The sequence below is a fragment of the Pelophylax lessonae genome (assembly GCF_965119305.1).
Source record: "Pelophylax lessonae genome assembly, chromosome: 3".
NCBI lineage: Eukaryota > Metazoa > Chordata > Amphibia > Anura > Ranidae > Pelophylax > Pelophylax lessonae.
In genome coordinates this window covers 399,802,935-399,830,083 of record NC_138770.1, presented here as the reverse complement: position 1 = coordinate 399,830,083, position 27,149 = coordinate 399,802,935, and the positions used below count along the sequence as shown (strand labels likewise).

The window sequence follows — 27,149 nt, the reverse complement described above, 5'->3', positions numbered from 1 at the left end:
GAGAAATGTATGAATAGGAGAGAGAAGCCGCTCAGGTGAGGCTAAGTATACCGGTGCTGGTCAGATCCGCCATCCAGAACTAGCACAAACCAAAAGAAGTTGGACTGCACTCGGAAATATATGAAATCAAAGATGTCTTTTATTCCTCATAAATGAATCCATACAGACAGTGCATCGAGGGACATGCCAGGTAGACACGTTTCACGATACAGATGATCGCTTACTATACTGAGTAAGCGATCATCTGTATCGTGAAACGCATCAACCTGGCATGTCCCTTGATGCACTGTCTATATGGATTTGTTTATGAGGAATAAAAGACATCTTTGATTTCATATATTTCTGAGTGCGGTCCAACTTCTTTGGTTTGTGGTGTGATTCAAGCCATACATTTTGTATGGCTCAAATCGTATCCCCACCAAAATGGTGCAAGACCCTTTTTTCGCACATGAATCGCATCACATGGGTCTCCACACATTAATGCATGCGTTATGCGATCTGTTTTGGTGTGTAGTTAATCTAACATTGATACCCGCAGCAGATCACATATATATTGTGCAATTGCATTGTGGGAAACGCACAGGATTTGCTACCTTTCCCACATCGCATAAGTGTGAACCAGGGCTTAAAAAAGTCCCTGACCATTTCCAAAAGCGCAGCGCCTAAAAAAAGCATAGATGTGAATGTGTCCCATAGGAAACCATGTTAAATGGACAGTAGTGCGTTTCTGCAAAAAGCATTAAAAACTCAATGGTGTGAACGGAGCCTAAGGCTTATGTAGCATTTAAACCTTGCAGTCTTTGAGGGTACTGCAAGGGTATTTTTTTTTTTTACAAATATCCTGGAGTTTAAAGTTATACTAAAGTCTCGTTTTTTTTTTTACTTTAAAAAAACCAAACATGTTATACTTATCTGCCCTGTGCAGTGGTTTTGCACAGAGCAGCACAAATCCTCCTCTTCTCAGGTCCCTGGCAGGTGCTCCTTGCCCCTCCTTCCTGTCAAGTTCCCCATAGCAAGCAGCTTGCTATGGGGGCACCCGAGACACAGCTCTGTCTGTCAGTTTAGACACAAAGCCACAGTTCGGGACTGCCCTCTCTCTCTTCATTGGCTAACTGACTTTAATTGACAGCAGTGTGAGCCATTGACGCTACTGCTGTGTCTCAACCAAACAGGAGTGAGAGTCCCGAACCATTGAGGCACTCGTGCACATATCTGGATCAAGATGGGGTTGAGGTAAGTATGAGAGGGGCTGCTGCACACTGAAGGTTTTTTATCTTAATGCATGGAATACATTAAGATAAAAAAAACCTTCTGCCTTTAGAACCACTTTAATAAATAAGGATACGGACAGCTGCACCTTAGTCATTCAGTCACTACCCATTAACCACTTAAGGACCGCCCGCCACAGTTTTACTGTGGCAGGCAGCCCCTTTTGCGTGAACCGACGTAGTACTACGTCGGTCGCGTGCCTGGTGCTAGGGGGAGAGCATGTGCCACTAGCGGCATGCTCCCGCCCCCACTCGGCTCCCCGCTGAGAGAGAACGGTCAGCTGTTGTAAACACAGCTGGCCGTTCTTCTCTCTGGAATGATCACAGAGCGCCTGTTACCCTTCTATATAGGATCACAGGTCTCTGTGATCATTTCAAAAGCCCATCACCCATACAGTTAGAAACACTCCCCTAGGCTTACATTTAACTCATTAATCACCCACTGTGCTCCCCTGTACCCCTGGATAGGAGGGACGGTGGGGGCAGCATGTCGAGAAATCACTGTCCTCCTTTTTCCTCCTGTAGCTGCAGGAGGAAAATGGAGGAGATTGATTCCTCTGTATGCTGGCCCCGCCACTCCTCCTATCCAGTTCACTTGTATTCTGCTGTCTCTGGGTCCATGTGTGCTCCCATTGTCCCCCCCCCCCCCCACTGTGCTCCCTTCCCTCTCCTGCCGGCTGCTGCAGGGGATGTGTCACAATAGAGAACCAGGACCAGGAAGGGGTCGGTAAATATGTAATTTACCAGCTCCTTCCTTTTCTCAATGGACAGAGTCATGGTCAGTGACATTGTAAAAAAATAAAATGAAATGATAAAAAAATAATACAATTAAAATACCAAAAAATAAAAACTACTGACACCAGTGGGTGAACTTCCAGGATCACAAGGGTCACACTTGGTATTCCAGCACCGTGGGGAGGCCCCAAGTTGGCAGGAAGGGGGCCCACTGCAGAACTTGTGAAAGGGTCCCGCTTCAGGACCGTAATAAAGGCCCCCGCAACAAGAGTAAAGGGCCCCAGGATCAGGGGAAGAGCCCCAGGCTTGAAGGGAAGGGCCCCAACCAGGGGTCCCGGGGGTCCTTCATGGTTTCTTGCACCGGTGCCCAGAAGGTTCTAGTTATGCCTCTGGCCTGGTCATTAACCGCCTTAGCGGTATCCCCGAGCGTGACTCGGGGTAGGAATTTTCTGCTATTAGCGGTATCCCCGAGTCACGCTCGGGGTCAATGGGCAGAGCGTGCAGACAGCGCAGCGGAGCTTCTCTTACCTTATCCTGGCGATCCAGCGATGAGCTCTCATTGCTGTGACCGCCAGCCGAGATCTCCGCCGCTCGTCTGTCGGTAGGAGGACTTCCTAGTTCCGTTCCCTGCAGCAGCAATGCTGCATGGGAGCGGAACTAGGGAGGGAAATTCAAAAAAAAAAAAAAAAAACGTTGCACAAAACACATAACACATTTTATATTATATATATATGCATATATATATATATATATATATATATATATATATATGCATATATATATATATATGCATGCATATATATATATATATATACATATATATATATATATATATATGTATATATATATATGTATATATGTATATATATATATATGTATATATATATATATATACCTATACACACACACACACATATATATATATAGAATTATATTATTGATTCGATTATAATTCATGCGTTTTATAAATATATATATATATATATATATATATATATACACACACACACATATATATATATATATATATATATATATATATATATATATATATATATATATATATATATATATACACACATATATATATATAATATATAACGCATGAATTATAATCTAATCAATAATATAATTTTATTATATATATTATATATTAAATAATAAAATAATATTATTGATTCGATTATAATTCACGTGTTTGTGTTTCAAATTTATCACATCTGGGATGTCTACTAGAGACTTGTTTTGGTCAGGTTTAAGTCAGTAATTACTAAGAATTGTAGACCTATAATACATAACGCCAAATTTCCATGAAAAGAATTGTACCGCTTTTGGAACAGAATTCCTGACAGAATCATACCGCCAGGGAGGTTAAGGGGGCAAATCCTTCCGGTACAGAACTGGTTGATAATATCTAATTAAACCTCGCCTTGTATAACATGAGATTTCTTTTCTCCACTCATCATTACAAGGCACCTGTACACAATACCAAGCAACACTAAACAGACATTAAGTTGGAGGAAGTAAACTGTACAAAATCTTTCGCCTGATATTTTTCCTTGTGTAGGCATATTATTTTGTTTTATTTTTTTGTTTGTTTTTCTTTTGTTTTGTTTTTTTACAAATGATTCATTTTCAGCTAGATGGCACATAGGTACGATTTGGATTTCTATTATGCCTGTTCTACAATGTGAAATTGACTATAATTCGTTGAGGGAGACTAAGGCTGGTGCGAGAATTTATTATGACCCGTGGTATAGCTGCTACTGTCGACTTATTCAAAATTCATTTTGAATTTAATTATATCGTTGCTGCTTCTTTGTTTGCAATCAGAACAGACAGCTTGCATTTCCCAGAGGTATTCATGTCTCTTTACGAATGCATTTTAGCAAAACAAAATTTCCAGTGGTTTGCATGCCTCGTCTTAGTAAAGGGGTAATCAATTTAATGAAATATCCCCATGGGAAACGTTTCGTCGGCAAAGCTAGGAGCCCAGTCCAGCCTAGACTGAACTACACAGCTGTTCACTTAGGACCCGCAGCCCAAAAAGAAGCCACTGACAGTTTGGAGATATGGGATACAATGCATCTAGCATCAATCAAAAGTCATTTTTAGCCCACTTAAGTCTGACACGATGGGAAGTATATTGGATGGGCCTGCAGGTCTGATTATACTGCTGGTCTTCTGTTCATTACCATTTTCCCACATTTGTAGAGAAGCCTCAGATATGAAATTCGATTTGTTTATTGTGAGCTTTTATAAAAATTGTATAAGCACTCTGTAATAAAGATGGGGTACTTAGGAAGGCTTGGAGGGTTAGAAAATATAAAACTGCTTATTACTTCATATTTGCCCATTTGACTATATCCAGATCATCAGTTTTCCTTTGTTACATTAACCACTTGCCTTCTGTGCACTTAAACACCCTTCCCATCCAGGCCAATTTTCAGCTTTCAGCGCTCTCACACTTTGAATGACAATTGCGCGGTCATGCTACACTGTACCCATATGAAATTTTTATCATTTTTTTCACACAAATAGAGATTTCTTTTGGTGGTATTTAATCATCTCTGGGTTTTTTATTTTTTACAAAAAAAAAGAAAAAAGACAGAAAATTTTGAAAAAAAAAAAAGTTTTTCTTATTTTCTGCGAGTAAATTTTGAAAATAAATTTTTCTCCCTCACTGATGTGCGCTGATGAGGCGGCACTGATGGGCACTGATAGGCTGCACTTATGGGCACTGATAGGCTGCACTTATGGGCACTGATGAGGTGGCACTTATGGGCACTGATGAGGTGGCACTTATGGGCACTGATGAGGAGGTACTAATATGCCGCACTGATGAGCACTGATAGGCGGCACTGATAGGCGGCACTGATAGGCGGCACTGATAGGCGGCACTGATAGGCGGCACTGCTGGGCACTGAGAGGTGGCACTGCTGGGTACTGAGATGTGGCACTGCTGGGCACTGAGAGGTGGCACTGACGGGTGGCACTGATGGGCACTGATAGGCGGCACTGATGGACACTAACGGGTGGCACTGATGGACACTGACGGGTGGCACTGATGAGCACTGATGGGCGGCACTGATGAGCACTGATGGGCAGCACCATCAGTGCCCACACTCAGTGCCCATAGTGCAGCCAGTCAGTGCTCATCAGTGCCTAGATGAGCAGGCACTGATGGGCACTGACTGGCAGCACTATGGGCACTGATTGTGGGCATTGATGGGGGCACTGATGGCGGGCACTGTGGGCACTGATGGGGGGGCAATGTGTGTGTTTTTTTTACCTTCAGTAATCAGGGCACTGGTGATCAGTGCCCTGATTACATGTCTCTGTGTCCCCAGCGGCTGTCGGCTCCCCCTCCTTCCTCACACTGCAGGCTCCGTGTGAGGAAGGAGCGCCGGCGATGAGAGATGATCTCATATGTTTACATATGAGATCATCTCTCATTGGACGGCTTGATCACGTGGTGAATGGCCGCTGTGATTGGCCATTCACCACGATCTGTGATCGGCCGTGTCCCTTGGACACGGCCGACACAGATTCTCCCCGCTGCGCGCTCGCAGGAGCGCGCGGGGGGGCGTGTCACTGGAGGCCTAAAAACTGGAGTTTAAAAACGGCCTCCCGAAAATTCGAGTCCGCGCTGCAGCCGTATATAGGCTGTAGCGCGGATGTGAGGAGGTTAAGCATGCACGTGTCTAAATGATGAATAGGCCATATCACCTTTTTCTGGTATTGTTATTGTAAGTTAGGCAGTCACTTCTTTTCATCCATTATATATTTGCTTAGTCATCTGATACTGCAAGATAGCTTTTATATTTAAAGTATAAAGGCAAAAAAAAATGTTTTTGATTTGAATAGAATGGTTAAGAGTTAAGTGGGGTACACAATATAAGTAATTTGGGCAAACAATCCGATTTTCCTTGTTTCACAGCAATTCGGAATTGAGGTTCGAAAAAAATGTACGAAAGTTTTTTTTTTGTTTATTGTTTCTGATCATGCGCAGTCTTTTGTTTCTGAATTTTCTCATACGAAAATCATACCAAAACAGTACACATCATTTGAAAATCGTTCATTTTGGTCCTGTACAAGAAACACTTTGGAGTTTGTCCCTTCGAAAACTTTTGTTCGGAAGTTTGGAATTTGGCTCTTGAAAGTACACACTATCAGAAAATCGTACGACCGTTCCTGTTCGGCTCATTTTCTTATAATGCGTACAAGCCTTTAGATTGACTTTGTTGTTTTTTTTTTTGTGTTTTTTTGTTTTTTTTGCTGTTTGTTTTAACACTAATAATCCCTTTAATTGCCCTGATCACCAGTGTCACCAGGAATGAAAGTGAGGGGAAATCCAACATTTTAAGTTGCCACTAGAACAAGAATAGAAGGGAAATCTTCCAATGGGAATAGCTGTGACAGCTGTCTAAGGCTCCATTCACACCTATGCTTGTTATTTGAGTTTTCTTTACCGCAATTTTGCCGCAATTTACATTTTGCACCTTTTTTTTTTTTTTTTGGCAAAATTGTTGTTGGGCAAATTAAAAAACGCAAATCACGTCAAAATCATGGTAAAAATGCAATACATGCTTCCAAAAAAGGAAAAAAGGCGGCGTTTAAAAAAGGTCCCTGACCCTTTCCAAGAATGCAGAGAGACAAAAATGCATTGATGTTAACATGTTCCATAGGAACCCATGTTAAAAATAATGTCTTGCGTTTGTGCAGGAAGCATGAAAAAATGCATTGGTGTGAACGTGTTCCATAGGAATCCATGTTAAAAATAATGTCCTGTGTTTGTGCAGAAAGCATGAAAAAGTGCATTGGTGTAAAAGGAGCCTAAGGCGGACTCCATTTTTCTCACCAGGGGATCTATCCGCCGATCCCCCGCTGAGCAGGTGGATGGCAGCTGTGTCTCTGCGCTGTGTGCGGAAACACAGCTGTCAGGTCCCACTGTTCTCTATGGGGGAATCGAATGGGAACGGACCGTCTGTCCGTTCTCATCCGATCCGATCTGCTGGACGGATGGAAAATAGGGTTTCCATCCGTCCAGATTTGACGGATCGGATCGGATGTCAGAGATCGGATGTAGAGATACATGGGGCATCCGTTCAGATCCGCCAAAAAAACGGACAGAGAGGATTTCCCTCACATTGAAAATATATCCTCTCCCTTTTTTGTTGTGTCTTTAGGACAGGAAGTGAAAGGAAATCTCCATGAGACAATCATAATAAAAAGAAAAAAACTGACAGTGGCTTTACCCATTCTTTACTCTATTCAAATGAAAGGATTTACTGTTATAAAAAAAAAAAAAGTCTGCCTAAAATACAAGTCAGATTTCTGGCATCCCCTGCAACAAAAATGACATTTTTGGCGAGATACTCCCAATAGGAACTAGAGATCGACCGCTTATCAGCAAAGCCGATATATTGAGGGCCGATATGCACTTTTCCTGAAATATCGGAATCGGCCCCAGAGGTTACTGATATTGCCGATATTTCAGGAAAGTGCATGTGCCGGAGTGATGCCTGCAGCTAGAGGCATCACCCCGGTACCGGCGTCCATAGCCGACGGTTGGTTGTCTTGTAATGACAACCGATGCAGCTGAGAAGCCGCTCGGCTGTCATTACAAGGAGTGGGAGGGGACGTCCTCCCGCCGACTTCCGCAGCTCGCCTGGGTCTCCCGTACCACCGGGAGACCCGAGAACCATGCTGCTTGGCCGCTGAAGACCCGATCAAAGCCGCATTCGGATCTGATCGGGTCTCCATGCAAAAACCCGGAAGTGATGTCATGAGTGACATCACTTCTGGGTACTGTCTGGAGCCAGATTCAAAAAAATGACAGCATTCAAAAGAGCCAAACTTGGCGTTTTGAATGCTTTTTAGTGCAGAGGAGGGGTTTGGGATCTTTTAAACCCCCAGATCCCTCCACAAAAGTACCTGTTAAGAAAAAAAAAACAATTTTTTTTAAATGTACAAAAATATCGGCCAATACCAATATGCACTGGCGAAAATATCAGTATCGGTATCGGCAACGAAAAACCCATATCGGTCGATCATTAATAGGAACACGTCTAAAGGGATTCAGATTTCCTCATTAGAGCCCTGCTGCTGCCACAGCTGATAGATAATTATGAAACCACTCCCATTTGACCCACTCGGCACTGAGGAACAAACAATGATGTCTACAGAATAACAAAAGGTAGGAATCTGCAACAAATTTTGTTAAAATCCCTGCAATCTACAGAGATCACCCAGAGGGGAATGTTTTTTTCTCAACAAAAGTGGAGTTACACTTTAATGCACTGTCATTAATAAATAGAACTTGACTTTAAATGCACTGGTAAGCATAGACACAGAACAACGGAGTGTTAAAACCTCAAGATAATTGCATTGGGTCTGATTGTATTCTTTGATTTTGTACCAACGGCTGCTGCTATTGTACTTAAATCAGTGAAATTTTACAGTGCAGTGCATAAAATGTGAACATACACCTTATTCTACCCCCTAGTGGAGTTTAGACAATATTAATTAATTGATTGATTACTTTATGAAATATTTTATATTAAATTATGATTCAAGCTGCTTTTTTGCAGGTAGTCTGTAAGTAGGAAAACGAGTTTCCCTTGCTAGTCAAGAAAAAATGTAATAATAAACCTTAGTGTACATCTTAATTATTATGATCATGGAGCATTGTTTAAACCATCCATTCAGTAAACCAAATCATTCATTTTTCAGGGTCTTTGCTGCTGTGGCAATTGAAGAAATGTGGTAAAGTCAAGTTACCATAGTTTAGGAAATATTGGTAAGTGACACTAATATTTCACTAATAATTAGATATGTTGGTCTTCTTTTATAATGGTCTGATTTTCTTTGACAGTACAACTGACCCGATTAACACTTGAAATAAGAGTAGGCGTTTAAAAACACACCATTACTGCTTGTACAGTGCCTTAAAAAAGTATTCATACCCCTTGACATTTTCCACATTTTGCCATGTTACAGCCAAAAACATAAATGTACACTGCTCAAAAAATTTCAAGGGACACTTTGAAAACACTTTAGATCTCAATGGTGACAAATATCATGCTGGATATCTATATTGCTATGCACTGGGTAATGTGTTAGGAGTGAAATTAAAATAACCTACAGAGGGCTGAATACAAAGACACCCCCAAAATTAAAGTGAAAAAATGCTTCATCAGGCTAGTCCATTTTGCTGACATTTCATTGCAGCAACTCAAAATGATACTCAGTAGTTTGTATGGCCCCCACGTTCTTGACATAGTCGGGGCATACTCCTAATGAGACAACGATGGTGTCCTTGGGTGTAGCCTGGACCTTTGGGAAAGCCCATTGGGCGCTACGCGTGAGGTGGGTGGTGAGGCAATCACGCTGGTACTAGGTGGAACTGTGTATGCAGGGTATAGCATGGTGAAATGCATGTATATGGAAATAAATACTTTTTATTAGCTAATTTGCACTATGGTTCTTTCCTCTTGACTCTAGACTCATACGTCTATTTCCCAAAAACAACCTCAGGATATGACGTTGAGCATGTGCACTCAACTCCTTTGGTTGACCATGGTGAGGCCTGTTCTAATTGGAACCTGTCCTGTTAAACCACTGTATGGTCTTGGCCACCATGCTGCAGCTCAGTTTCAGGGTCTTGGCAATCTTCTTATAGCCTAGGCCAGTGATGGCGAACCTTGGAACCCCAGATGTATTGGAACTACATTTCAAATGATGCTCAACTACACTGCAGAGTGCATGAGCATCATGGAAAACATCTAACATCTTGGGTGCCAAGGTTCGCCCTCACTGGCCTAGACCATAATTATCTAGAGCAACAATTCTTTTTTTCAGATCCTCAGAGAGTTCTTTGCCATGAGGTGCCATGTTGAACTTCCAGTGACCAGTATGAGAGAGTGAGAGCGATAACACCAAATTTAACACACCTGCTCCCCATTTACACCCATACCTTGTAACACTAACAAGTCACATAACACCGGGGAGGGAAAATGGCTAATTGGGCCCAATTTTGACATTTGCACTTAGGGGTGTACTCATTTTTGTTGCTAGCGGTTTAGACATTAATGGCTGTGTTTTGCGTTATTTTAAGGGGACAGAAAATTTACACTGTTACTCAAGCTGTACACTCACTACTTTACATTGTAGCAAAGTGTAATTTCTTCAGTGTTGTTACGTGAAAAGGTATAATAAAATATTTACAAAAATGTGAGGGGTGTACTCACTTTAAATATATATATATATATATTTTTTAAATAAACATTTATTACATGACAAAGGATTCTTGGAACACTGTGGGTTAGCCTAAAGAGAGCACAGCAGAACTAGTTATTTTTTTAGGTATACTGTGTGTGAAAATTTTAGCTTGAACTGTTGAGCTCTGTAAACAATAGTTTTTTTTTTTACAAATAGTACTAAGGATAGATGAAAACATGACAAAAGGAGCTAAAAGCTCCTATTGGCCGAATTTAAGACTAGATTATGTTCATATGCAGATCATATTTACCTGAGCAGAATAATAAAGAAAATGTCCACTGTACATTCCCTCTGACAGACTGCTATTTTTAAAAATGTGGTATTCTGATACCCGTAGGCAGGTATTACATGTAATGGTTCCATAAATAAATGAATTTCTTTAATTGCACACATCTTTATTTATACGTTTCTCTGTATTTACATAAAGACAAAGCTGTCCAACATAAATGAGCCTGACAAGGTTTGTTACTTCTCTAACAGCGGCAGGAGTGCATGAGCAACTACAGAAACTATTTTTCTTTACGAATTGAATTTGAATTTAATGTAAATTCCATGTAAAGGCCTCATACACACTGGAAGTTCGTCCATCTCTCGTAGACCCCCTTAATCCTGGCACTTGCGTTTTGGCAGGAAAAAAAACGCTTGACACTTATAGATGTTTGTAACACGTTTAGGCGTGTCAAGCACTTCAGCATAAATTAATGTCATTGGCATGAAAAATAATTTAATCTGCCCATTAAAATTAATCAATCTTTAAGCTCTAAACGCGCTTAGGGTTAGCGTGTGTTTAGACACTTTTACATGCATCAAGCATTTTTTCTGCAAAAACTCTGCTGCTCCTGGACACTCTGGTGGTGATGTTTTTTCCTACCTCTAAACGCCCCTGAGTCTAAACTCCTCTAACATCTGTATGTGGTTTGACACATGTAGGGGCATTCAGAGGCAAGAAAAAAAAAAAGCCATATGCCCCTAACAGCCACGATAAAAAAGGCTAGTGTGCACCAGGCCTAAAGCTGACCATTCTAAGTGTCCCGGCAGTGTTAACGTTTGTTCAGACCCTTGTCACTATATTCAAACTCATGTCCCTATCTATTTTACTGGACAGCTGGGTCAGCAAGTACATGTGGAGAAGAATATAAACAAAAGTATGAAAGTCCGGAGTCCAGTGCGGTTTTGTTCACCGATTCAGGTGCAAATTTTACTTGAATTTGCACATAAATCGGACCCAAAATCGAACAGGACCCTTTTTAGAAAGGACCGCGGACAGAACTGACTCCATTGAAAGCCGGTTTGATTTACCTTATGCGTATCTGATGTGGTTAAAAACCCATCCGATAAGCATATATGTGAACTGAGCCTAAAGGCCCGTACACACGATAAGAAAATCTGTAGGGAAAATTCGTCCGACGACCGATCTGCCGATTTTCGGATTGTTAGTATGGTGCTTTCGACAGCCAACTCCGACTTTTCGATTGACAAAATCCTGATGTGCAGGCTATATAATTTTTGTCGTCCGTAATACAACGTCTGATTTTTGTCTCATTAGTACAGATTTCGACAGAAAAAAATCTTAAGAGCAAGACTAGGCATGCTCAGAGAGAAAGAGCACATACAAAGCAATTCAACACATGACATCACTTCTGAAGTAGAATTCTGTCGTACGGGAAAATTTGTATGAAAATAACCTCTTCACTTTCCACATCAGACTAGCATGCCACAAAAAATGGAGACAGATCGTTCGATAATCTGATCGTGTGTATGGGGCTTAAGGCTCTGTGAATACAGAGCTATATTCATTTGTATGTTTCTACCTGTCTTGAGTTTGGCTTTAACCGTATTATAAATTTACACATTTTTCATGATATTACACCTGTAAGAGTAATATCTGAACTGAGCAAAAACATTTCTTAAATTCCTTGCCTTTTCCACATGTGTAATTGTTCTAGGCATGAAGATCCTATGAACTGTAAGGTGTTTTTTTTTTTTTTTTTACAGAAATGGGAGAAGGTGTATTTTTAAAATTGCACTGAAATTTTTGGGTCAGTGAATTTATGGGTTTAGTTGAGTTTCCCTTACAAATACAGATAACATCTGAAATTAAAGTTAGTTTTAAAAAAACTGTTGGATGGGCACCTTAAAGACCACAACATACAGGGGTATACAATGTACACACACACACATCATAGGTTGAACTGGATGGACTGATGTCTTTTTTCAACCTCACAAACTATGTAACTATGTAAAGGATAAGTGCGCTTTAAGAGACATTACCTACCTCAGTCCGACAACTGCTGCCCCCCAGGGATCGTTTACATCCCACGCTGCAAGTCCTCTCCTGGCCGCGTCTGTGCAGTTTTGCCCCATAGAAGCCTATGGGGTCTGTCTACCTGCATCCCTGGCCAGGAGGTGCAGGGAAATGGGCCCTATAGGCCTCTACTGTACAGGGGCAACCAGGAGACAGAGGACTTGTAAACAATCCTTGGAGGCCCTGGCCGTCAGATTGAGGTAAATATCCATCTCTGAAGAGAGGGCTTATGGGATCAATTCTAAATCTTTTCTATTTTTCTGTAACACTTCGTCCCAAAGGTGATAATTCAGTTACGGCTAAAAAGAACTAGCTTGAGCCTGAAAATTGTTCGTTCTGTTCCCGTACGAGAAAAATTTTGAAGTTTGTCCCTTCGGGAAATTTTGTTTGGAAGGTCTGGAATTGAATGTCGAATGTTGTGTACACACTATCAGAAAATCGTACAATCGTTCCTTGGATGAAATTGTTCGCCTGATTTTCTGATAGTGTGTACGAGCCTTAACTCCCTATTTGGCAGAGGAGTGGGCAGTATCTATTTATGCAACTTTGCTATAGATAGGCCATGACATTCGTTTGACATTTATGTCAAATGAATAATTTACAAACTGACAGCCTACCTTTATTTAAATTATAAAAGGTGTTTTCTCCTTAAAAGGAAAACATACTGCTTTAAAAATACAAAGAACAATAAATCTGTAGTGCCAAAAATGTCATTCATACTGTTCACACTTATAATGCTAATGAGCAAAACCTCATATATGCTATCTGCCACATAAAGAGCATCACTATTTTATAGGGGGAGGAGAATTATGTTAAGAATGTTGTTCTTTTGATAATTTCATGGATGCTAAGCTAAGTATGCAGCATATGACAAGCCAATAGGGACTTTTTTAAATACTGCAAACAGGAATTAATGTTAACCAATTTGAAAGGCAGTCAGTTTTTTCTATTCTAGGTGTGTCTAGGCCCATTGGTATGGGTGTGCATAGCAGTTAAACACCTTAAGCACATAATGCCCTGTACACACTATCAGATTATCTGAAGACTTTTGTCTGCAGACTTACCAAAACCATATAATATGAGGTCAAACCTAAACACTTTCAATTTGTATGCAATCCGGCAGGCCCTTGCACTACATAGAAAAGGTAAATCTGAAGACAAAAGTCTTCAGATAATCTGATAGTGTGTACAGGGCATAAGACTTGCATGCAATGAATTATGTATCCATACTCCTTTTGGGTTTTGGATCATTGACATAATGGGGTTGATGTACTAAAGGCAAATGGGTCGATTACTTTGCAAGGAAAGATGTACTTTGCAAGGGAGTTTGCCACAGATCTTTAAACAATCAGCTACAATGATTCGGCGTACATCTAGATCAGGGGTTTCCAAACTTCTTAAACAAAGTGCCAGTTTTCTGCCTATTGGACTTCAGGAGGGCCAGACTGTGACCATAGGCAGTAAAAAATAACCCCAACATCAAAGGGAGTCCACAATGTCTCAGGCCTGCTGGTCAGTAGGATTTAAAAAATGTAGTCAGTAGGAGGAGGAACAGTACCCAATCATTGGTACTATTGGCTGAAAAAGTGCACTATTGTTGGTGTCAGTGGGAGGAATAATGCCCCACTGTTGGTGTCAGCGAACAGCATGGTGCCTCAAGAGTCAAACAAAAGCAAGCAAACAGCAACATCCAGCCTCTGGGGTATGGAGACCACTAATATATATGGTTCCTATGTTGTATTTAAATTCTAAAAGTGGCCTAAGTCCTCTGTTGGTGGTCAGATTAGGCAGGTTCTGACCTGTGAGTGGCCCTCATTTACCAGATCTTCATGGGAGAATCTTATTGTTAATGTTTGGATTGTTGACTAGTGTCAGTAGTTCTCTGCCATGAAGCAGACCTTCACGAGGGAACCTTATTGGTCATATTTTGGATAGTTGAGTAGTATCAGCATGACTCTGCAAAGAATTAGACCTTCACGAGGGAACTTTATTGGTCATATTTTGGATAGTTGAGAAATATAAGTAGTTCTCTGCTATGAATCAAATCTTCATGAGAGAATCTTATCAGCCATGTTTGGATTCTTGAATGCTGTCAATGGCCCTCTGCCTTGAATCAGATCTTGATGAGAGAACCGGCCATAAAAACTCCAGAAAACTTCACTCTGAAATACTGGATAGAGAATTTACCTTGTCTGTGAAAATGGCACTCGCCAGAAATAAATACATTCAGCCCCGGTTCACACTGAGGCGACCTGTGAGGCGACTTGGTCGCCTCACAGGTCGCCGTAGGTCGCTTCCCATAGGGAAGCTGCGGACCCGTTCTAATAGGAGCGACACAAGTCGTTCCGACTTAGAAAAAGGGTCCGGAGCTTCTGTGGGGCGACCAGGAGGCGACCGCCATAGACTTCAATGTTATGAAGTCCGTGGCGGCCGCTCCGAGGTCGCGGCGCGCTGCTCGCACCGCGACCTCGGAGGTCGCGGTGCGAAGTAGCGTCGCCCCGATGTGAACGGGGCCTTACAGTTTAAATATTTTTATTTTCGCTAAAAAAAAAATATATATATATATATATAATAATTTATAATGCCATCAGTCACAACTGCATCATCCAAACTTGGCAATATAAAATGTTATTTTTTCCTACTAAAGCGGTTGTTTCTTTCAGATACATGCAACCCAATTACTCTTACACGAAAAACCCACATACACAGTTAACGTCATGTGGCAAAAGGCCACTGCCAGCACCCACACACAATACTCATAGTAGTATATTTTCCACCATGTCTTTCATGGTTTTGGCAGGATAAATTGTAGTCATTATGTATATAGATGCATGTCATGCTAACAAAATGTTTTTTGCCTTTTATGATAAGCCATTTTTGACTTACAAGCTAAATTTCCTTTTATAATGTCATGAAGTTTTCATCAGTTGTAGTTTATTATGTGTGATAGCCATTGTCACTAGAGAGAGAGTAGAGAGATAGACAGACAGACTATTTACTGATTTACTGTACCTGCTATGTGAAATCCTACCTATAAATACTTGTTAAGAGTGTGAGTGACGGCCAAGTGTTCCATCGAGTCAGTCCCATTTTTATATTTTTTAAATATTTAATAAATTTATTAATTTATTTAGCTTTTTGTCTAAGTATGGGTTTATGTTTTCCCCAAGCATGTTTGAATCCACTTACCATTGACTGACCCTCTGTTGCAAGTCTGTTCCAAGCACCAACTACTGTTTGGTACAGGGATCCTCAAACAACAGCCCTCCAGGTGTTGCGGAACTACACATCCCATGAGGCATTGTAAAACTCTGACATTCATAGACATAACTTGGCATGATGGGAATTTGTAGTTCGTGAACAACTGGAGGACCATAGTTTGAAGATCCCTTTGGTAAAATAATACTTTCTAAGGTTATTGTTAAACTTTCCTCCTGCAAGTTTGATGTCATGTCCCCATGTTCTTGATTTTCACATGACATTTTGGAAATACAGTAATGCCCTTCTGAAACGTATTCAAGGCTCCCAACTGTACATCATTCAGAAGGAGTGTCCCTCTTTTAGATCCAAATGTGTCTGTTCATCTTTGTTCCTCAGTTGTCCCTCATTTTGGTCTAATGTATATACCTCTATAAATATTTACTATTTAACTACCTAAAGTGTTATATTAAAAAATGTATATAATTTAACCTAGTTTAAATTTTTGCATTTTTTTTTTTTTTTTTTTTTAATATCCAGTATTAGGAAAGCAGCATTGTAAAAATGCAGTTGTGGATTTAAAAATGTGTTTTCTGCGTATTTATTTTTTAGATTCCATGCAACTAGGAGTGTGGCATGGGTGTGTCTCTTACCTGCATACTAAAAATTGTTGCTTTTCTCATCTCAAAAAGTTGAATGGGATGTGTTGGTAATATTCACTTAAGCTTTAAGGCTTCTTGGCCTATAAAAATGACAGTAAAGGAAGGCCTATCTCACTGTTTGGTGTAGAGAGATGCACCTTCTGGTAATTTCTGTAGGCAAGGGTAGGCCACAGATGCACTACAGCAGAGAGAGATGCCTGGCTCCATTTCAGATGAAAAAACATGCCAGAATGGGGCAGTGCAGTAGTGGAATTATTTGTCAGCGAGGAATCTGAAATCTTTTTTAAGAGGAATTACTCTTTAACCGGTTCCCCACCGCCCGCTGCCTTTTTACGGCGGCAGTGCATCTCTCCTGCCTGCCACCCGCGATCGCTCCCCGCTGAGAGTGAAGGATGGTCAGCTGTTGTAAACACAGCTGACCGTTCTCTCTTCAATGATCACAGAGCGCCTGTGATCCTTCTATATAGGATGACAGGTCTCTATGATAATTTCACAAGCCCCGACCCCCACAGTTAGAAACACGCCCCTAGGTACACATTTAACCCCTTGATAACTTACTGTGTTAACCCCTTCCCTGCCAGTGTCATTATTACAGTAACAGTGCATATTTTTAGCACTGATTACTGTAGTAATGTCACCGGTCCCTCCAAAAAGTGTCAAAAATGTCAGTCAGGGGTCCGATCTGTCCGCCGCAATGTCGCAGTCCCGCAAAAAATCGCAGATCGCCGCCATTACTAGTAAAAAAAAAAAAAAAAACAATAAAAATTACATAAATCTTTCCCGTAGTTAGTAGACGCGATAAGTTTTGCACAAACCAAACAAAATACGCCTATTGTGATTTTTTTTACCAACAATATGTAGCAAAAAACAGATTGGCCTAAAATGTTAAAAAATTTTGATTTTTAAATTATTTTGTTAGGAATGTTATATAGTAGAAAGTGAAAAATACTGTTTTTTTTTTTTTTTTCAGAATTGTCGCTCTTTTTTGTTTATAGCACAAAAAATAAAAATCGCACAGGTGATTAAATGCCACCAAAAGAAAGCTCTATTTGTAGGAAAAAAAGGACATCAATTTTATTTGGGTACAGCGTTGCAGGACCGCGCAATTGTCGGTACAAATAACATAGTCCCGAATCGCAAAATATGGCCTGGTCATCAAGGGGGAAAATCTTCCGGTCCAGAAGTGGTTAACCACTTGGCACCCGGCTTTGCTGCTACAGGGCAGCCTCTCTGTGCAAAATCACGTATATATACGTGATTATGCTCCTCCAGATAGGGGGCGCATTGTAGATTTACTGCTACAGGGTGGCCACTCTGTGCAAAATCATGTGTGTATAGATATATAAGTGATTATGTTTCTCCGGATAGGGGGCGCATGCGCTGCCAACGCTCCACTTCTGCTGGGATTAGTCACAGCAGAAGCCAATCAGTGGGTGTCGGCCAATGGATGACCGATGGCACCCGCTGATTGTTGAGGAGACACATTGGACGGAGCTTTGCCTATGTACAATGCAGAGCTCTCTCCTGCCAGCAGGGATGTGCAAAGCAGGGAATAAAAATCCAGCACATCCCTTAGTAAAAACACCACACAGTGTACACATAAACTCTAATTAGGCACACATTTAACCCTTTGATCCCCCTAGATGTTAACCCCTTCTCCACCAGCGGCATTCATACAGTGACCGTGTATATTTTTAGCACTGATCACTGTATTAGTGTCACTGGTACCCGAAAAGTGTCAGTTGGTGTCAGATTGTCCACCGCAATATTGCAGCCCTGCTATAAGTTGCTGATCGCCACTATTACTAGTATCAAAAATAATGAAATAAAAATGACAGTATATATATATGACAGCATCCCTTGATGTCACTCCCTGACCAAGGGCGCCCCGAAAATCACCGCTACCAGCCACCCAGTGACCTCACACACACACAGCCCTGATGATATGTATGCTATCTGGGGTATGATTCCACCTACTGTCCCCCTTGTCATCATCATTATCCTCCTCATCATCCCCCTGTTCCTGTCATCCCACCACCCTACCTCCTGTCATCATACTTTTTATCTTCATCCCCCCTGTACCCCACTTTGAGCTTCTTACCACCCCACCCCCTGTCATCTTCATCCCCCCTGTACCCCACTGCCAGCTTCCTACCACCCCACCCCCTGTCATCTTCGTACCCCACTGCCAGCTTCCTACCACCCCACCCCCTCTCATCTTCATCCCCTCTGTACCCCACTGCCAGCTTCCTACCACCCCACCCCCTGTCATCTTCGTACCCCACTGCCAGCTTCCTACCACCCCTTGTCATCTTCATTGCCCCTGTACCCCACTGCCAGCTTCCTATTACTCCACCCACTGTCATTTTCATCCCCCCTGTACCCACTGCCAGCTTCCAGCCACCTCATCCCCTGTCATCGTCATCCCCCCTGTACCCCACTGCCAGCTTCCTACCCCCCCATCCCCCTACCCATTTCCGTAGGGTGTGTGTATGCAGCCAACATAGAGGAGGTTGCAAGGACAATGCAGAAAGTAAATCACATACTCCAAAGAGCAGGTGATGAACAGTCTTATGTTATGTCCACCTCCCCCTGGACACCTTTATCTATTGGGCAAGTAGACAGGCGCAGCCACAGTGTGTTGTCCTTCCATCTAGTCGGTGCTTCAGGGTTGTAATAACCCTGCCAGCTTCCTACCACCCCATCCTCCTACCACCCCATCCCCTAGACATCACTAGTACAGATGTCTTCCAAGCAGCACCTGAAGTAGCACTGAAATGCTACGTTGAAATCGTGCTACTTCAAGTGAAGTAGCATGATTTCCATTTTCGATCGGTGTGACTGGGGTGGTAGAGAAAGTACGTTCTTCAGAGAGATTCTTCAAACACACATGAAGGTAGGCGCAGCATGATACGGCAAATAGAAAGCACATGGGGTTGATTTACGAAATCTTCATGCCCCATGCACCCCACTGCCAGCTTCCTAGCACCTCACCCCCTGTCATCTTCATCCCCCTGTACCCCATTGCCAGCTTCCTACCACCCCATCCCCTGTCATCTTCACACCCCCCTGTACCCCACTGTCAGCTTCCTACCACCCCACCCCCTGCCATCTTCATCCCCCCTGTATCCACTGTCAGCTTCCTACCACCCCACTCATTGTCATCTTTGTCCCCCTGTACCCCAATGCCAGCTTCCTACCGCCCCACCCCCTGTCATCTTCATCCACCCTGTACCCCACTGCCAGCTTCCTACCACCCCACCCCTGTCATCTTCATCCCCCCTGTACCCCACTGCCAGCTCCCTACCACCCCACCCCCCTGTTTTCTTCATCCCCCCTGTACCCCACTGCCAGCTTCCTACCACCCCACCCCCTGTCATCTTTATCCCCCCTGTACCCCACTGCCAGCTTCCTACCACCCCATCCCCTGTCATCTTCATCCCCCCCTGTACCCCACTGCCAGCTCCCTACCACCCCACCCCCTGTCATATTCATCCCCCCTGTACCCACTGTCAGCTTCCTACCACCCCACCCCCTGTCATCTTTATCCCCCCTGTACCCCACTGCCAGCTTCCTACCACCCCATCCCCTGTCATCTTCATCCCCCCTGTACCCCACAGCCAGCTACCTACCACCCCATCCCCTGTCATCTTCATCCACCCTGTACCCCACTGCCAGCTTCCTACCACCCCACCCCCTGTCATCTTCATGCCCCCTGTACCCCATTGCCAGCTTCCTACCACCCCACCCCCTTAAATTTACTGGTTTACGTCACATATATTGGACGCAGGGACAATTTTTTCTTCCAGTGAGAACACAGACACAAGGACATTTGTCTTTCGAGCGAAACCACCAATGCAGACTTTTTTCTTTCAGTGACACCAAGGAAGCAGGGACTATATTTTTTTTCCAGGGACACAGATGCAGGTCCATTTTTACCTAAGACCCTGCTCACCCATAGTGCAGTGATCTGTGTTTTAAACATTTTGTAGTTTTTTTTTTTTTGGGGGGGCGGGGGCGCAAGTAGCTGGTCTTGCCTAGGGCGCAAAATAGTCTAATACTGGCCCTGTCACCAAGTCCACTGAAAGCCCAGGGTGCTCTGTTATGGAGACGGTAACAAACGTCTCTGGTTACTAGCTTCTGCTTCCTGTGCTTTACGATTAAGGAATCTGTTACAATAAAAAAAAAAAGAAGATACCATTACCAACTTTTTTTGCAAGTACATGATATATTATCTTCATCTGTTAGCTTAACTGCCAAGTGAGTCACTTACCTGAATTTTTATTGACTGCGTACTTGCTTCAAAGATGAGGATGTCCATTTGCAGCTTCCAAAAAGAGCTGACAGTATCAGTTTCCATCATGTATTGATCGAACATCAGTAAAGTGAGCTGTATTTGGATTGGTTACTATGGCTTACAGCACTTTTCCTCTTTGGAACGTTAATTGAGTAACCCTGAAATTGTTCCTGCCACTTTACTTTAATATTACTGTTAGTAACACAATTGTGATTACACTGTGCCCACGTGTTCCTGTAGATTTGCATGCACGTGTGAGTGCATGCATGCAGGAGTCTATGTGTATGCCGAAGAACCTGTTCTCTAGGTAGAATTCATATATCAATATATATTTCTGTCAAAAACCTAAAAGCAGTAGGTCCACACTTTGTCTTTAGCTTCAGTCATCCTAGGAATGCTGCCGTACAAGTGCTGAGCTGTGTGAAGCTGGCACTCTTCTTCCACAAAAGCCTCCAGAAGTCTTCACTACTTCACATTCTGTGTTCCAAATTGTATTATAATGGTTCAAAAATGTATTAATCTGGTGATTGGGGAGGACTGAATTTAAGTAAAGTATGGAGGTATTCTCATCCTGGAATATGCACAAGTCTAGGGCAGTGTTTCGCAACCTTTTTTCCAGTCATGGCAGCCTTTAAAAATTATGGGCAGTATGAGGCACCCCATTCTAAAATGTCAAAACCATTCTAATAGTTTTGCATAATGAAGAAACATCCACACGAGTAAGACACCCAGTGTAAGAGGTGACACATTCTTCCAAAGCAAATACACTTTTGCAAACTGCTACTGACTAGTATTCCAATGTTTCTCTTCTCCCTCAGTTTTTCTCCATCACTCAGCTAAGGTGCCATCTAAGCTGATGGAGAGGGGCAAGGGAGGGTCAAACAAGGATGCTATGCAAGTGACTGACATCCTCAATTGGTGATGCCATTGGTCATTAGGATGCCAGTGGCTTAATGGTTGTAATGGTGCATAATGAAAACCTGTGGCTTTGTGTAGCTAAAAGGCAGACTTTATCCACATGCCAGCTTGTATACAATTTTGGGGCAATATTTAGGCATTTTGCCAATTCACCCCTGAAGAAACCTCAAGTCACCCCAGGGTTCCTGGGCACCCTGGTTGAAAAAGGTTTGTCTAGGCTAGGGGAACAGTGTTTGAACTATGCAGCAGTTATTAGAGCCTACGATTTCCTTGAGATGGTTGTGCATATTTTATTATGGACCATCACCATGAGTAACAGTTGCACAAAAAAAAAAATGTAAGTTTAAAGCATAATTTTTCACTTTTTTTCCAATTATGAACAAGTCTGGATGAAGGCAATAGAGTCAAAGATGACTCATCAGATTATACGACTTTTTTTTATTGCTCAAGACATCAGCTCTTTGACTATGTGTGTGGGCCCTGGATACAAGCAGTTGCTGAAATGTATCTCTACAGTAAATTACAGCTCACAACGTTCTCCAGATAAATTTTTTGTGGCAGAGAGGCTCATTCAAATCTTTGAAATATTTGTAGGCTGTACTTTGTTGTTATTTAGTAACTACAATATTAACATGGCAGCCATTATTTGTACCGCATCCTAACTATGTACATTAAAAACCTTTGGGGTTTTTATGGTATTTAGCAACTATCATGTTCTGTTTCAATTAGGGATGCACCGATCCGACTTTTATGGAGCCGATACCGATATCTGGCGTTGTGAAATCGCCGTTTCAATAGTATTTATTGAAAAAGTTTTACTAAGCTTATAAAGATACACATACAAGAATAAGACCCATATTCGGCCTCGCTCGATTCATCCGAAAATGAACAAAGTGCAAAACCGCGGCGCAACTATCATGTTCAAGTGTCTTTCTGTCCTTGTAGGTAAAACGTCTCCTTGTGCCCCTTCTTCCTAATTTCCATAGCAATATATTGATGTTGGAAGTATATTGATGTTTGACACAACCTGTCATCATTTTTGAGATGATATTCGGTGTCATATTTATTCATTTTGCAGTTTCTCTTTTGATTAATACACCTACAATTCAGGCAATTGGTATTGTAACACGGGGGGCCGTTAGCTCTAGTGGTAGATACATTTTTTAAGGCATTAACGTCAGTCTGCACTTTGATTTCAGGCATGGCAGCCCATTTTTATTAAAAGGCATAAAGAAAGTCAATAACTTATAGAGTTTCCCATGCAGGGGTTCTTCCCCGGTAAGATAGGATGAACAGAAAATGCTAGCCCACCTGGGTTTTAAAGCGGAGTTCTGGCCATGAAAAAAATGTTTCAATAAAAATACCCCTGGGACAGTCAGGGCTAGTACATTCCACAATGGATAGCCTCTGAACTGTCCCAGGTCGCACTTAACTGCAAGAAGAAATACTCACCTTTAAATATTCTTCTCCAGCGTTGCCATCTCGGATGTGGGCAGCGGAAGCCAGCACGATCCTCTTCTGCGTCCTCTTCCATGTCCTCTTCTCCCAGAATGCGCCTGCACCGGCCCCGCTTGACACTTCCGGTGCGGCGCCGCATTCCTCCACAGCTTCTGGGCATGCACTTCTGGGCGTCGCACCAGAAGTGACAAGTGGGGCCGGTGCCGGCGCATTTATTCCTGGGAGCGATGACGTTCAGCTCCCAGGAATCTTTGCAAACCGGAAGTGACAAGGCGCAGACCGCGGCCGCCGAGGGATGAAGTGGAAGAAAGGTGAGTATATTTTTCTACAATAACAAGGTAAGTAAAAAAAAAAAGAAAATCGTAACTATCCATTTCCTTTTCAGGTGACAAAAAGCAAGCGGATGGCCACAAAATCGATTATTACAACTCTGCTGTAAGCTCTCACTCAGCTTTTCAGTTGCAGTACCTCTGCTCTTTATGCTGGTCCTCAGACCATAAATTCTCTGAAGCTGACAGCTTCACTCTGGCCTTAGTCCTCAGGCCGTCACCTGTCTCTTGCAGACACATATGCTCTGGCTACCACTTGTAGCCTCTGACTCCTAGAGACCTCCTGTCTGTCTTGGGTGGATCCGTCTCCAACTGGGAGCCCCGAGATATTCCTTCACCTCCATTAAAAGGGCTGTGTGCACCTGAGCACACACCCTGCTGGTCATTCCCAAAACACGGACACAGGGTTGGAGATTCCGTCCCACCCAAGACACTATGGAATCTCCAAACTACAGAGCCCCATCCAGGTATACCAAAACCCGGAGAAAGCTGCAAAAGCAGTTTTCTCCACTGCACATCTACGCTCTATAGTTCTGCACGGGGCCAACATGCACACTCTGTGTCCTTTAAATGACCATTTTCACCGTGACAGAGTCTCAACCTGTCACAGTATGTTGGGTATTTGGAACTCTTATGCCTATTGTTGCTTTTAACCACTTAAGCCCCGGAGGATTTGGCTGCTAAAGGACCAGGGGTTTTTTTGCGATTTTTTACTGCGTGACTTTAACGGACAATTGCGCGGTCGTGCGACGCTGTACCTAAACGAATTTGACGTCCTTTTTTTCCCACAAACAGAGCTTTCTTTTGGTGGTATTTGATCACCTGTGCGATTTTTTGATCACGCGCTATAAACAAAAAAAGAGCGTAAATTTTGCAAAAATAACAATATTTTTCACATTTTTTTATATGAAATTCCCCAAAAAAAAAAGTAAAAATCAAAATTTTTTAACATTTTTCGGCCAATTTGTTTTATGCTACCTATGTTTGGTAAAAAAAATCGCAAAAAGCGTATTTTGATTGGTTTGCGCAAAAGTTATCGCGTTTACTAACAAAGAGAAAGATTTTTGTCATTTTTGGTGTTTTTTTTTTTAACGCGTAATGGCGGCGATCTGCGATTTTTTTTTCGGTACTGCGACATTGCGGCGGACAGATCGGACCCTTGACTGACATTTTTGACACTTTTGGGGTTACCAGTGACATTACTGCAGTAATCAGTGCTATACATATGCACTGTTACTGCAAAAATGACACTGGCAGGGAAGGGGTTAACTTTATTGGACAGGGAGGGGTTAAGTGTGTCCTAGGGGCGTGCTTTCTACTGTGTAGGGACATTGCTATTGGTGTAAAAGCAAAGATCAACCGTTCTACATAGTAGAACGGTCAGATCTTTACTTTTACACAGGGAGAACTGACAGGCAGCTTGTTTACACAAGCTGCTCTGTCTTTCTCCCTTCACAGGAGCGATCGCAGTGTGACTGGCGGACATCGAGTCCGCCGGTCACACGCACTGACTTGCCTGTGAACGAGCCGCGGCGGGCGCGCGCCTCGGCGGGCGCGCGCCCGCTCGCTATAGGCTCGCAAGTCAGTGACAGGCGAGTGACGTACCGATACGTCACTCTGCCTGGCCGGGGCTGACCGCCGCAGTATATAGTCGTGATACACCAATTTTATTATTGGCATACACTGCTGTTGTTACTTGTATGTTTTTGTGACTTGGTTATGTCAAATTTATTCTTTTCCATGTGTTTTCTTTTTTATTTTGGCCACCCCCTGAATGTACTGAAGAGGACACATTTTAGAATGTACATGTACTTTTTGTAGAGCTTAAAATGTATCTAAACCCAGAGGTTAAAGTGTGATATATTGTAGCTTACTGGTCATTACATAATGTGACTACTTTTTTTTATTTACACTTGGTAATTCTGGGAATAACACAATTCCTGTCCCTAAATGGCTACACTCACTTCTCCATGGTACCTTTTAAGGGTGCCATGTTTGCCAACTCAGGGAGGACATAAAACATATCCTCCTTTGTTAATTTCCATTATGTTGAGGTGGATAGATAACTAGAATATAGACGATAGCGAACATTTTTTTTTTCTTTTATTAACAATACTACATATTTTCAAGAACCATATTAATTTTCTTTACATGTTAAAAAGGTTCTTAGTCTGAAAAATGAAAATGAGTGCAGCCATCACATCTAAGGACGGGTAACCTGCAATATATTACATTCTTGTTCTTGGGTTTAACTATCCTTTAAAGCTGATTTCCAGGTGTGACTATTTTTGCAGAGTTATTTTGGTCCAGCTTGGGCCTACTTAACTATGCATGTGCCACGCCTGGCCAATCCCCATGGAAGCTGGAAATTACTGTAGTAGGCACCACAACTACAGTGATTGCCACTGCCACACCTGAGATTGCCTGTGATTCGATGTAAGAACACCAGTAGGGGTTTACACTAGTGATGCACCGATGCAAGTTTTTAAGACCCAGCACGAGTACAAATACTTTCTCTTACGTATTCGGCAATTACCGATACCTATTTTTAGTGTCATGTGACAGTTCACACCATACATGCATGAAAACTGATGGGAAAACCACACATATTTCACTTGCAGAGACAATACGTTTCACATCGGTTTCGCATCAGTTTTCATGTGGGTTTCAGTTATTTTTCCAGCATGTTTGCAGTAAAAAGAGTTCTGTGCAATATCAGTCCAGTTCAGATGCGATTTCTAATCTCATACACTACTATTCGTATTTGAATCTCACCTAAACCACACCTGAAATCGGGCCGGTAGGTATCGGTTTTAGTATGGGAGCATTTGCACGAGTACATGTACTCGTGCAAATGCTTTTTATCCGTACCGATACCGGTATTAGTACAACCCTAGTTCCCATGATTAGCTGCACTCCCGCCTGGGTTCTTGCATCTAATTGCAGGCATGGTGCATTCGCAGGTTTTAAAGAAAAGCTCTACAGTGAAAAATATCAGGGCTAGCATTGTTGATCTCCTAAGATGACAAGGTGCCTGGTTTTCTCTGCCTTCAGTACTTCCTAAGTCACTAAACGAGCAAGCAGATCAGAGCTAAAATCAGAGTGAAGTCAGAAGTCCTTTACTATACTTGTTCTAAATCAGCAGCTCAGAAAATAGCTATGGGATCAGATCATCTATTTCATAAGGAGAGGTAAGCGATAGCAACCTTTATATTTTCTTAATATGGGTTTCCTTTGAACCTTTTGCTGCCGCTGACCTAACTATTACTTTGGCAGCAGCGCTAGCAAGTAAACAAACTCCCAGCAGCGATAGCTGCCAGGAGTCTGTTTACTCTGTATTGACTTCAGTAGAGTGCAAAGATGGCATTATTGGTCTAATAGATTCTTATCGTCTCCCTAAAAAGAAACTCTCACTTGCACTATGCTATCACATAAACGGTTATCCAAAGGTGTGCGCACAGGATGTGACAGGTGTGCGTGGGTATGCCCTACTTACTCTGTGTGGCGCAGATTCCCCCTGTTTAAACCCCTGATATTTCACTTAATGAGGCTCCTAAAAAATGTGTAAAAATTAAAAAAAGTGTAAAAAATAAAATAATGCAAAAACCATCCACTGGCCTACTGACACCAATTTCTGCCCTACTGTCATCAATCTCTGCCCTAATGACACCGTTCACTTCTCTACTGACACCATCT

General features: G+C 42.3%; 1 protein-coding gene across 4 annotated transcripts in view; it reads left to right on the top strand.

Moving 5' to 3' along the window:
* The window catches only part of FYN (FYN proto-oncogene, Src family tyrosine kinase), a 307,032-nt gene that overhangs the window by 159,602 nt on the left and 120,281 nt on the right, over window positions 1-27,149 (top strand). For all 4 annotated transcript variants that reach the window (XM_082249084.1, XM_082249085.1, XM_082249082.1 and 1 more), the window contains one exon: window positions 8,739-8,805. The gene's annotated coding sequence lies outside the window, so the exon portion shown is untranslated. The remainder of the gene's footprint in view (window positions 1-8,738; window positions 8,806-27,149) is intronic.